The sequence below is a fragment of the Oculina patagonica genome, chromosome 4 (assembly GCF_052425735.1).
Source record: "Oculina patagonica isolate OP01 chromosome 4, crgOcupat, whole genome shotgun sequence".
Lineage (NCBI taxonomy): Eukaryota > Metazoa > Cnidaria > Anthozoa > Scleractinia > Oculinidae > Oculina > Oculina patagonica.
This window is the reverse complement of record NC_135761.1, coordinates 33788355-33800924: the sequence shown is the minus strand read 5'-3', so window position 1 is coordinate 33800924 and position 12570 is coordinate 33788355. Positions and strand designations below refer to the sequence as shown.

The window sequence follows — 12570 nt, the reverse complement described above, 5'->3', positions numbered from 1 at the left end:
GTGTTTAAGTGTTTTTTTTTTTAATTATTCATCCCCCCCCCCCCTCTTTTTATTTTGGGTTGTGTACAGTAACTTTTTTGGAATGAACATAAATTATTTTGCCTGTTTGTTATTCCTTTTCGGTTTAACATTGACATGTATTTATTTTTCAATTTAGTGTGACCGGTTGTCTGAAGGAACACTTAGCTACATCGCAAGACATCTGAAAATTGCTTTCTACTGTTTTAAGGCCATAACTGTTAGATTTCTTGATGATGTCGTGTGTGGTGTATGTGGAGTAGTAATAAAACCCTGAAAGTTTGAAAATAAAGAAAATAAATTGACGATTTTACAACCCCAAAAAGTTGCAGCATTTGGCTCTAAAATTGTCCGGAAAATCGCGCGGCCAAAATACCTTATGCATATGTAATGCACATTTGGGCTTCAGTTCTTCTTGCACTGGCTGCGCTTTAGCGGTCTAATGATAGTTACTTTTAGCGGTTAAAATATTAAAAGGCAGTTGTGCAGCAGCTCTCGAAAGCTTGTAATTCTAGCAGTCCCCTTGTGTAGTAGCTGACATTGTGTTTGGGGCCATCCAGGGAAGCTTATTGTTTATGTTATAACTTAGCCCATATTGACCCATATTCAAAGTGGCTACAACAAGTGTAACATCGTTTTTGTTTTATTACTCCTCGTTATTGGTAACTAGGGTTCTTAATTTTATCGAAGCATTTATCTTGCGCTCAGTCAAAAAAAATTATTTGAAATTATTTCGAAGGAGCACAATTTTGACTCTCTGTTGTACTGAATATTATTTTGTTGTTACTAGTAACTCAGATCCCAACTGTCTTTTCTAGTAAGCTTATTCTTACTAATTACACGTAACAAGGTAATCTTTGCAAATTCAAATTATTGCCAATTTTTTAATTACCGGTATGCTGTTTTTTATCATTTTTGTTAGTTTAAAAGAGATGCTCTTGCAGAGTTCTGTCCAAACATCCCAAAAAAGAAAAAAAGCACTTTCTGTAGATCAAGCTTCATGCTGTGTGTCATCTGGAAGTCTACATGAAGAAATGCTTGAGCAAGACAGTGAAGCAAGTGATGGGCAAATAATATCTCCAACGGCAGCATCTACCAGTCCTGAAGTGTCAACCACTGATGACACAACTGTGTGTTCAACTCCCTGCACCACTCCATCAAACACCTCCATTACAGCTGATGGTCCACTTGCCACACCGTTGACAACAGTGTCCACAAAGAACCGAAGATGCAAGGGTTGTACTCAGAGAGCAACCCAATTAGACAGCTCACAGAGGCAGACTAGCCGTTTGAAGAAGAATATATCAGAATTGAAGAAAACCATCCGAGAATTAGAAAGCGTGAGTACAGTGTAAAGGACAACAGATATTATAAAAAGGAATATGTCATTCATACATACATACATGTATGTATATTTATATACCAATATCATGAATCATTTTTAAGTATAAAACATTTTTTGGCCTATTGAACCTTCTTGTGAATATTGTGTTATAGTTAAAAAAGGTTTATTGGATTATTACAAGTACAATGACTTACATTGTATTGTGTATACACTGTATACCAACCCTCCAAGTTAAGACCATTTTAGTCGCCATGGCGACCAAAATTTTGGAGCTGGCGACTAAATTTGAACCAAGGTCGCCAGCCTGGCGACTAAAATTGGGAGGAAAGATTGAAAGCATCAGCTTAATTTGGTGACTAAAATTTTTCACTGGCGAAAATTAAGGAAAAAAAAACCACTAAGGCCACTAAGGAAAAAAATAAACTTGGAGGGTTGTATACATGCAATTAGCAAAAGTTTCAGTTCATTTAAATTCATTCATTCACTCCTGTCCTGTAACATTACTTGAAAATTATAGCAATTCATTTTCGTTTCTTTTTTTATCTCCATCTCTCTAAATGTTTACAGTGTTTTTATATACATATTGAAGAACTAAAAACGACAGAAAAATAATTCGCTTCATATACACTTTAATATATGTCATATGAGTTCCCTATAATTATTTGAACTGTAAGGGGAAACATTTTGGGGATTGAAGAAAAAGCACTCCCCTACACCAAAAGAAATACCAAGATTTTCCATGTTAAAATCAATCAAAAATACCTTGAAAGAAGTGTTTAAACAATATTTGCAGAAAGCACAGTTTACAATAACCCTGATGATAATACCACTAACTTTTAACTTTTTGGTTATAACAGTGTAACTAGCAGTTACAGAGTTCAATGCAGTTGATGTCATTATCATGATGTCTTTTTTTTAACGAGAGAAATAGGGGTTTGTGTTCTCTTTTGTCAAGTTCTTCGGTTCTTAGCACAAGTACTGGCATACAGCCAGCCTTTAAACCCAACTCCCCCATTCCCTCTCCACAGATTGTCTCCATGTTTTTATAGGCCTTCCCTTTTTATGCCTTTTCTCCAGGGTCCACATTAAACTAGTGTTTTTTTTTTTGTTGGGTGTTCATTAACAGTCATCCTCGGCACATGACCAATTAACTGCCAGGGCCTTCATTTTATCAGTTGTGTGATTTGTTCCATCTATCTTTTTAAGCAGGCAAGCCATTTAAGAAAAGTAAATGCCATAAAGATATGTTTCTGGAGAACATCTTTTGCCAATTCCTCACAGGTCGATGTTGGCACCCAGGCTCTAAGAGACACATTTGACACGATTCATTAATTTACCAGGAAATCGGTTTGATATTGGCACCCAGGCTCTAAGGGACAAATTTGATGCCATTCATGCACCAGAAAATTTTTCATCATATTTTAGTAGGTACTTATCAACAATAGGACTGTTGTCTGCAACATAATGTTCTTCATTGTGATGAGAATACAAGACGGCTTGTAATCACCGCCTCTCATTAAATCAAAAGTGCTGATGTACTTATGGCGATCAAACTAACACCACCAGTAGCTATACTTGAGGCGAGACCGCCGGATGCAAAGACAATAGACAATGAGTTCCCCAATAATTTCCATTTTTTGAAGCGTTTCAATGCCTGTTTGTAAGCCCAACACTTTCTATGATATGTATGGTAATAAGATTTTAATTCTATAATCTGGTTTTCAGTTAGTTTGTCTGAAATATGATTCCAGTCAAATAGATTTCTAATCAAGGAACAGAACAAAACAGTACACCTATAATTAACTGAACAATAAGAAGTTCCATAACTTGCACTTCATTTTGTCTTTAATTTCTACGAATATCATCCAATTAGTCCTGCCTAATTGAAGATTTTAACTTAACTTTCAACATCCATTAGTGTTGAAGCACAAAAAGTTCAATTTATTTCTAAATAACCATAAACAATTTGTCTTTTTCAATTTAGTTCTTAAAAGAGTTAACAAACGCCGCCTGCGATAAAACAGTTGATCAACCTACCATCCAGACCATTCAAGACCAGGTTCTCGTAGCTCAGGGACCAGTCATCACATACAGAAGCTTTAAGGTATCAGCCACCCTTCAGGACCATCCGCGCCCGGATCGCTCCAGCGCTTTTGTTTTTAATACAAACCCCTACAAACCACACATTTTCTGAAAGCTTAATAGTTCCAGATTATGAATTATTCCTTTAAAAATGACGAAAACTTAAAATAAACGCAAAATTGAGACGTTTTTGCGAAAGTATATGTCTGTGTAAATCAAGCTCCAGGCCCGCCGAAAATAAGCGGAAGAAAACGATAAACATCGCGTTTGCCTCTTAACACCTTTCTCTAAAAAACCGTGTCTCAGATTTTTGACAAGTGCGTTTGTTCTTTTGTAATGCGCAGATGAAGTTAGGGGAGACGAATCATCGCCACTTCCTGTGGAAAAATATAAATTATTCGAAAACAAGAAAAGAAAACAAAAATCGCAGACACGGTTTGGGAGAAAAACTATCTGGCAATAAGCTGGCCAAATTTCAGCCAAATCGGTTCAGGGGGGGCCGACTTGGAGTAAAAAACGTACGTTCAACTTGTCGAAATTTTCTTTCCGAGAAAAAAGCGAAATATATTTTTTGCGGAGTCTTACCCATAATGGGATTATAACGCCTGGAACGTCAAGGTTGATGCTTACCAGGAAGGGTCATCCTTCTCTAACAATAGATGCTTGACAGGTTACATTCAACAGGCAAAACATTTACGCGGAACGTGGCGATATATTTTTATCTTCTGACCGGATACAAATCGAGGTTTATACAGTTTATAGAAAATTCAAAATTTTCGCTCCACATACGGAGCCGCATTTATGTTATATAATTTGACATGCTTCGAGTTTGGTTGTGTGCTGATTCATCGAAAGCGCGACAAAGCCGCTAACAAACGGCGATTGCTGCTGAAAGTGAAGGTGAAGCCTCGAAATAACGTTCGGTCAACATAAAAGATAACCGGCTTGCCGAAATGAGACTAGTAGTTCTAGCTGGGTAAGAATAAATTTGATTTAAGGCTTACATTTTTTCAGACAACAAATATCGTCGATTGTAAACCCTAAATGTTTCACAAGGCAGGCCGTATCCACCGTCACTGTCGTTTTATTTCAATATTTACCGGTATGCTTGTCTTATAAAATAAATAATAAAAATAAATGGTGTTTATAGTGGTCATGCACTTAGCTTCATATCTCTACGAGATAGCTAGTTTACAGACATGCCACTGAAACAGAGGAAACAAATATTTTTTTTTAAATGAACATAACAAGGTTAAAAATCCCGACTGGCAGGAGGCAGACCAATCGGCTATATACAAAGCGTGATCGAGGATTGGACTCGAGACAACTGAGAAACAAATCCAGCTAGTGGCCACTGGGCAGGTCTTGAACCGGGGACCTCCGGATTACAACACCAGCGCCCCAAACCACTCGGCCACGCTTGCCTCCTTGTCTGCCCGTGTCTGTTTCCATTGAACAGTAGCGCGTCTTCTATTCAGTGTGACCACTTTCTTGATCTTCAACCGGTTCTTCAACATGAATTTACGATCGGCTTTCATTTGTTGGCGCGGAAACCGACTGCCCGCATTCGGCGCTTTACCGCTTGTTCTTGCAAATATGTTCTTGCGTGAACAATGGATCTGGGATTTCGTGACGCGTTGACAGGACATCTCAACGGGCAATTAACATAATTAACCTTGCAAAAACTTTATCGCGCAATAACTTCGCGCAGAAATAAGATTTTTTGTGAACTTTTTTGTAAAAGAACGCCCTTGAAGAGCTTTATCTGAACATCACAAAATCTCAAATTTAGAAAAACTGCACCTTTTAACGGTGGCTGATACCTTAAGCACGGAAAACGATCAAACAAACATATCGCCGAGGCAGAATACACCACCGCAATGCAGTTTTTAACAGAAGACGGGTTTGGCTGACTGGTGGAATTCAACGTACCCAGAGCTCGCAGAAAGTGCAAGGTCTTCATCAAGTCCAAGCCAAATCCATGGCCATCCACCACTACTATGAGTGATACAGAGTTTGATAATGACTTTTCCAAAGCCATTCACAGTGACATTTCTGGCCCGATGCGAGCCTATTTGCAAAGTAACAACCACATTTCATCGTAGACGCTTGTTGCGTAAATAATCAAATGTTCGCATCTTAGAATTGCGTAATGAATCGCTCGTATACATAATCAAATATTCGAATCTTAGAACTGAAAAAAGGATTTGTACGCACTCATTTCAGTTGATTTGAAGTTATATATACACTTTCATTGCTATCCTAGAGTTTTGTATTGCTACATAGCATTTCCGAGTGTTTCTAAACACAAAGCATATTGACTTCTTTGACACACAACTGAATTCACATGGTAAAAGACATTAAACAATTTCAATTCATTTTTAGCAAACAATGTGTAGTAGTTTGAAAAATGCTGTATATTTCCATGCAATTGATCCATTTTAGTATTTCTGATCAAGTTTAAAACAAATAATATAATAAGTTCAAGTTGATATATATACATGATATTGTACTGTTGTAAACAAATAAAACATGTCAGGCGTTTATAAATGCGTATTATTTAATTATTCCTCCACGTCGGGAGTGCGGGACTGCGGGAGCAGTTATTTACTTAGTCTTCCTTTAATTATTCATCGACTTCGGGAGCGCGGGACTGCGGGAGCAGTAGTTTAACTGCCCTTCCTTTAATTATTCATCGACTTCGGGAGCGCGGGACACTAGTTTTACCGCCCTTCCATTTAAAATCGCTAGATCAACAAAGGAGACTATTGTCTGATTGGTCAATTGCTCCCCTTGTTCCCAGATCCCCGTAAATGCGCGCGCCATAAAAATGTATAAACAAAGATGGCGGTCGAAGGGGCGATTTCTAGTTGTCTTTGCTTGATCACTTGTTCTAGAGTTTTAGGTAAATGTAGCAATTTCAGGCGTCGTCCTCTTCCACAGAATGGCGGGAAAATATTTAGCACGGGGTGTTTTAGGGGCGGGAAAAAATTTTTTTGTCGGATTTTCGCTTTTCGAGCGAGCGAGCAGGGAAGCGACTTTCTATCTCTCGCTTGTTATTATATGCACAAAAATGTATCGAAACAAGTGTGCAACCTGCGGGAAAACACGGTCAAAAAGTCCCTATGTGCGGTCTGCAGGAGAAGACTTTAACTGCAGAAAATGCTACTCTAAGCTGAGGAGGGAAACGAGTAAGAATCCACTCGGTGAAAGTCTGGCGGTGTCGTCAAGTGAGGCAGGTAGGTTCAAATCTTTTTCCAATTTGTCAAATTATTTTTGTTATTATCCTTTTTGTTAAACGATAAGCTTTTTTTACAGCTCACAGAAAAGCTCCCAGAAGTAGTGCTGCCGGCGCCGCCTTCAAATACCAGCGACAAGGAGTTTCTGAAAGTTTATACCGGTAGGCTAGCGTGAAATATTTTTGTTTCTTTCATTAAGCTTACGTTTATTTTTTGTAGGCGTAAATTTGGCAAGATTTCCGCACAGCCCCCTACATTAATTATGCATACAATATTCTGAGTGATTCGTTCTTTTCATGATTGCTGTTTATGTATAGTGATAGTATGAAATAGTTGCATACATAATTAATGCAGGGGGCTGTGCGGAAATCTTTCCCTGATTTCAATATTGCGGAAGGAAATGTTGTTGATTGTTACCTGAAACTGACAAATTCGGGGAAATTCTTTTATTTTGGCTTGCTCAAATGTGGACCTGCAGTTCAAATAAATTTAAAATATATATATACCGGTATATACTTCTGGCCAAGATGGCATAAAAATTTAATAAAAACGTTTCGGTGGTACGACCTTATATATATCTCTAAGCTGATGTGTGAATAAACAAAATTCATATGCCAGTCTTAAGAATTTCAGTCAGGGGGGGGGAAGCAACTTCCCATACATTCTCTTATATGAAATCTGAGCGATGCTCTCACAACTTGCAAAGCAATCATCGGGGCGGTAGTCAGCGGATGTCTCTAAAGCGCATGAGCAGCTCCTTTCTTTGTGAACTTGCCAAAACAATAACAACATGGGACCAGTGAGAGAGTTCGATTTTTTTATATATGTAGTAATAAAAAAGACTTTCTAAGTTTTGTCTTTAAAGCAGCGAAAATTTCTCCGGAAAGGTTCTTGGTGTCAATATGTGGTGTTTGTTATGAAATAAAACCATCACGGGAATGGTAATGAAAACGTGGCGATCGAATATTCCCGCGCTGGTCGGAGCTATTGTTCTTGCTCTATTGTTTCAAAGTTGTTTATTGACTTGGTCTTTCTTTGTTTTACTTCATTTACAATCCCCATGTGGGCCAGTTGAAAATCTTGGTACAAACATTTGCATTTTAGCACTGAAAAGTAGCACGGCATCACGAAATTCTGCGTTCTTAAAACTACACAATGACGAAATTTTCGGATAAACACGCTGCTTTTAGATTTTTAGTTAAGAGAATTGAACCCCTTTATAATAAGTGATTCCACGTCATAGCAGCTTCCATTTCGCGGGAAAAGATTGCCTGTTGCATTATCGTCCAAACACCGCTGACTACATCGTGAATTGATCGCTTTGCAAGTTTTGAGAGCATCGCTACTCGGTCCCAGACCTCGTTTCTTCCCCCCCCCCCCTGATTTCAGCGAATAAACTTTAGTAACTGTACAAAAAACAAAAACTGTAGAAAAAACGCGTGTGATTATTTAGTTTAAAATGGGTAAACAGTACCAATTCATGCCTATTTTTTCTTCAATTCACCAAGTCCTGACATTTCTCTATGTCAAACCCACTTCTTTTAGGGGAAAAATATGCTGACGAAGTAACAAGACTACAAGAGGTCATTCAGCACCACTGTGGAAAACAGAAACATCCACCCATATATCAGCCAACAGAGTTTTATAATTTTTGTTGTAAAGCCGGTGCAGCAAATCTTTTCAATTTTATTTTGTCTTGCATGACTTCCTCTCGCCATTCTGAGGAAAGAATTTTGTTAAATCGTAAACGAACTGTTGTTATTTTGTATCAGTTATGTTTTGGGTTTCTCTCCCTCTCTTTTGAGTTGGCCATTAATTGAAATTTACAATTATCTTACCTTGTAAAATTCATTAATTATTCATGAGGGTGCAAACCATGCATATGGTGGCATGATATGTGTATTAAGACTTATGAAAGCGCTTATTCTTGATGCAACTATTGGCTACACTTTCCCATGTCATTTTCGCACGCCTTGCCACTTTTATTTTACCGATCTCATTCTCATCTAATTCTTTATTTATTCCTCTAAACCCTGTTTAAAGCGATTGCTGTATCACGAACTCGTTTCTGATAAGTGGTGCTGAGATAACTAGGTGGCAACTAAGTCTTCTGCGTTTTTGCCAAAAATATTTGCACGCGCGTAGTTTCCTCTATCTTTTTCATTTCCTATATCATAGCAATGTAATCTAAAGACACCTCAAAAAGAGAAGAAATTTCTTAGCTTTACATGGTTGCAATTAACAGACCCAAACACTCGCAAAGTAATTGACAAAATTAAGAAAACTGAGACGCCATTGTAAAGTAATTATTGACTCTCGCCATTCTGAGGAAAGAATTTTGTTAAATCGTAAACGAACTGTTGTTATTTTGTATCAGTTATGTTTTGGGTTTCTCTCTCTCTCTTTTGAGTTGGCCATTAATTGAAATTTACAATTATCTTACCTTGTAAAATTCATTAATTATTCATGAGGGTGCAAACCAATCCCAGCACACTATTCAGATCACATGTACATAACTGTAAACCCCAATACAAATCAAACAATAGAATTAACTTTTGATACAGACTCCTGCTCAGCTAATTTGTATTCATTAACTTTTGATACAGATCTCTACTGATTCGCATAACAATACTTTGCATTCAATTTATTGTTTTCATTTCACAAGTAGAATAAAATATTCGCGTCCGATCTGTATGGGTGTTTACTATGGCTCGCCTATCGGCTCGCCATTGTAACCGCCCATACAGATCTCCCGCTCATATTTTATCTACTACTAAAACATTGATGCTCTCATGATTGTTTCTAGCCATTTCACCACTTCAAACAGGATACAAAGGTAAGTGTGCAGGCAAGGTTCACATTGTTTAAGGGAGAGGGTGGTTTCTGAGGGGGGAAGTAAGTAGACCCATTTCAATGATTTCTTTTTTTTTAAAAGACAACCTGAAACTTGCATTTACAGAGATCCCTTGATATTTTACACAAATGACCACGAAAAAATATTGCTTGCACTTTTTGCTTTATTTTTTAATTCATAAATAATTGCCATTTTTGATGACATATTTCATCTCCACATTAAAACATTGAAAACCTCAATAATTAGCTTGCTCAGAGCAGTTGTATGCTTGTCTTAGTTTACTTTTCAGTATGATTTAGTTGGCAGACAACTTGCCCACCTCCTTGCCCACTGGGCACATAAGCATGGGAAATTACTAGTCCCGCACAAAAATCTGGTTGTTTTGAACAACCAGACGACACCTTTTTCAAGCCCTGCTTAACTATTATGGGCTAAGTAATAGAGAGATAACATACACTAAATGAAAATGTTCTATAACAAGCCATCATCATTATGTCACATCTTGTATAATTATTAGTATTGATCAAAAGGTTTGTTAACAAAAAAACCTTTTAGTGTGTTTTTTACTTCAGTTATGTGAGCAGAAACAGGTCCTGAAAAGTTAGTTGTTTCTGCTGACAATTTAAAACAGCATAAAAAAAGGAAACAGTGAATCAAATTGTTGTTTAAAAGAGGTGTGCCATTAGTGCCACTTTGTTTGTGAAATTATTTGTAGTGTAAGGCATGTTTGAGCCCAGCTCAGATCATTCTACTATTGTAATGTTAAGGTTGTACTTTCTTGAAAACCAACAATACTTAATGTTGCTTTGCATAGCAACCAATGGTCCAGCCCAGTCAAAATGTGTTTAAATATAAGGAGAGAGGGCCGAGAGGTCCTTGCCTTACCGGGCGTAGCAGGGGAGCAGGGGCATGTCAAGTGGCCCATTTTCCCACAAAATGTTAAAGGCATTCAGTATATGTTCAAGTTACTGGAGTCCCCAGTAACTGCACCACTCAGCATTTTTACTGGGCTGATGGTCATAGCACAGCTTTATGGTTATTTGTTAAACAAATAACCCAACAAACAAATCACCATCTGAAGGTGATTTTTAAAATCTCCAAATAACTGTTTTTAGAATATGGTACATTGTAAATTTCACAAATGATACATGTAGAGTGTATGCGTTTTAACATATGTGCACTTTTGTAAATATTTGATTATTTTACCTTATTTTAGTATCCATTATATTTATGCTCTGTAAATACATCTTAAATTAATGATCTCACTTGTGAATGCTATATATATATTATATATATTATTGGAAGGTACAAATTTTAAGATTTGTATATTGCAAATTTTATATAAAAGTATGCTACATTTACATTGTACAAGAATTCCACGTAACTTTGTATCTTATGCTTTTTACATTATAACTTAATATTCATGTACAGGTGTAATTAGGATGATTGTGTACATTAAATATATACAATGTTAATTTTAAGTCTTATTTTTTTATCGATTTCATATCAAGAAAATTAAGAGTGAACTGATATTATCTTTTGTTTTCTTTCAAAAGGCAAATTATTTTAAAAGCGTTAATGTCATTTGACCGCACGATAATAAAGCGCCAGCCTCATGCATATGGTGGCATGATATGTGTATTAAGACTTATGAAAGCGCTTATTCTTGATGCAACTATTGGCTACACTTTCCCATGTCATTTTCGCACGCCTTGCCACTTTTATTTTACCGATCTCATTCTCATCTAATTCTTTATTTATTCCTCTAAACCCTGTTTAAAGCGATTGCTGTATCACGAACTCGTTTCTGATAAGTGGTGCTGAGATAACTAGGTGGCAACTAAGTCTTCTGCGTTTTTGCCAAAAATATTTGCACGCGCGTAGTTTCCTCTATCTTTTTCATTTCCTATATCATAGCAATGTAATCTAAAGACACCTCAAAAAGAGAAGAAATTTCTTAGCTTTACATGGTTGCAATTAACAGACCCAAACACTCGCAAAGTAATTGACAAAATTAAGAAAACTGAGACGCCATTGTAAAGTAATTATTGACGCGTTTATAAACAACAGTGAAGGCCTTCGTCGTGTTAGTGTTGAGCGCTGCCACTTTAAATAAGAATTACTTTTCACGATGTTTTTCCTGGATGTTCAAACTTTTATCACAAAATGGGGTTTCTTGTATCAAAGCCTATTACAAAAGTCTCGGAACTTGAAAGCAAAATATTTTTTTTGAGCAAAATAAAATTTTCTGCCACTTTTACACAGTAAGATGCTTGCGTATAGTGTTCATATTTCGCTTAAACGGCCAAAATTAGCTTCATTCCTTCCCCAGACCGTTTTTCCACTCTAACCTCGACCGCATTGTTTGGTTTCTTAAGAGGAAAAAAAAATAACGGCAGATCAGATGCCGTTCACGAGTTAGCTGTCATCTGTTAACTCCCTCTTGGCAATGAAGTTGTCGTTGTCACTGTTTTAAACGCAAATTATCTTACAATACGATCAAAATTACACATTTCAGTTTGAGTTTCACTTACTTTATTTATCAACAGCCCTTGTTCTTGCGTTGGAAGTTTTCTACACTAAAGAAAGCCACCGTCAGGATAGAAATTATTTCCTCTGCTCCTCAAAAACTTCGTTTATCAATGAACTTTTGACTCGTCACTTTTCTTGGATTTACTGATCTCGCGATGTTTCCCTTTAAAATGAATTAAAGTGGACTGCAAAGATGAAGTATAAAGCCCAGTATTTTACACGATCTGCCTGCTTTACATTCATTCTGCGTCGTTTCCGTATATAAAGCAGACAGTAAATAGTCAATGGAAAAGCCATCTGAAAGTCCTGCAAGCGCCTTCCCTCGTTTTCCCGCCGTTCGAACAAAATGGACTGGATTCAAACTCGTTTCCAGATCCCGCGTAACATTAGTCTCCTTTGGGCGCTAGATCATTTACCACTGCGGGACCACGGGAGCAGTAGATTCGACTTACGCTCTGGCTGGGCCGGGTATTCTGCAATTGCTCCGTAAATTATTCAAT

The 12570-nt window shown here is 37.2% G+C and overlaps 1 long non-coding RNA gene across 1 annotated transcript; it reads left to right on the top strand.

Moving 5' to 3' along the window:
• Positions 1-6270: 6270 nt before the first annotated feature.
• LOC144648574 (uncharacterized) lies at positions 6271-8555 on the top strand. Its single transcript, XR_013569711.1, has 3 exons — positions 6271-6684; positions 6771-6845; positions 8230-8555. It is a non-coding gene; the product is annotated as an uncharacterized LOC144648574 (long non-coding RNA).
• Positions 8556-12570: the final 4015 nt, after the last annotated feature.